Source organism: Bufo bufo, unplaced genomic scaffold (assembly GCF_905171765.1).
Source record: "Bufo bufo unplaced genomic scaffold, aBufBuf1.1, whole genome shotgun sequence".
NCBI classification, from domain to species: Eukaryota; Metazoa; Chordata; class Amphibia; order Anura; family Bufonidae; genus Bufo; species Bufo bufo.
In genome coordinates, this window is record NW_024400681.1 from 1 (window position 1) to 1370 (window position 1370).

Here is a 1370-nt window from a genome sequence, read left to right on the forward strand (position 1 = left end):
TTATCAAAGACATGTAGAACTATAAATTTAGAGCAAAATTTCTATATGGATGTCGTTTTTTTTGCAAAATTTTACAACTGAAAGTGAAAAATGTCATTTTTTTGCAAAAAAAATCGTTAAATTTCGATTAATAACAAAAAAAGTAAAAATGTCAGCAGCAATGAAATACCACCAAATGAAAGCTCTATTAGTGAGAAGAAAAGGAGGTAAAATTCATTTGGGTGGTAAGTTGCATGACCGAGCAATAAACGGTGAAAGTAGTGTAGGTCAGAAGTGTAAAAAGTGGCCTGGTCTTTCAGGGTGTTTAAGCACTGGGGGCTGAGGTGGTTAAAGGCAATGTGAATATTGTTGAAACAGTAGAAATTTGGCCAGGCAGAATTCTAATGGTAAAAGTAAATATTAACAGTTCTAAAGTGCAATTAATTAATTTTTATGGATCACCAAAAAAAACAAGAAAGGTGTGACATGTTGGAACTTTTATCTGTATTTCTTAATGATTCCATCCCTCTCATTTTAGCAGGTGATTTTAACTGTGTCCTTAAAGGAGAAAGAAGACAAAGTAATTCAACAAGTAGGAATTATGATAAATCGTCTCTTTTATTAAAAAACATAATTCTTGATTTTAAATTAACTGATGGTTTTAAGGTGTGCAATAAAAGTCTTCCTGAAAATGAAGGATATACATGGGGGAATAAGAATGTAAGTTCCAGAATTGATTTTGTTTTTTGTTCAAACCAGTTAGTAAAAAAAGAATGCAATATTGATGTAAATATCCTTTCTGATCAAAGATTTTTATCTTTCAGCCATAATTTATTAGTTTCAAATAGACGAGGCAAAGCATCCTGGAAGCTTAATGTTACTCTTCTAGATGATCCATCAGCAAAAGAAGATTTTTTTTATCCTTCTATAAAAAGTAAAAAAGAAAACTTGTGCATGTCTATATGGTGGGAGAGTATGAAAGAAAAAATTAAGAGTTTCTTTATTAAATTAGGAATCAAGAAAGCTAAAGAAAAGAGGGTTTTCTATAGTAAACTAACTACACAATTACAAACTTTGTATAAAGTTAAACAAGCAGGGATAGAGGTAGAGGAAGATATCATTATAGTCAGGAAAGAGATTGCGGGATTAATTGAACAAAAAAGTAAAGAAATTATATTTAATGCTAGAATCAAACACATAGAAGAAATCAAAAAATGTACTAGATATTTTTAAAAAAAAAATAGAAAAAAGAATACAAATAGAAGAAATGGAAGGTGAAAAAGAAATTAGTGGTATTTTACAGAAGGTGCATGATTTTTATTCCAATCTTTTTAATGAGAAAACTGTTGATGAAAGTTTTATAAATGATGCCATTAAAGGGATTATTAATA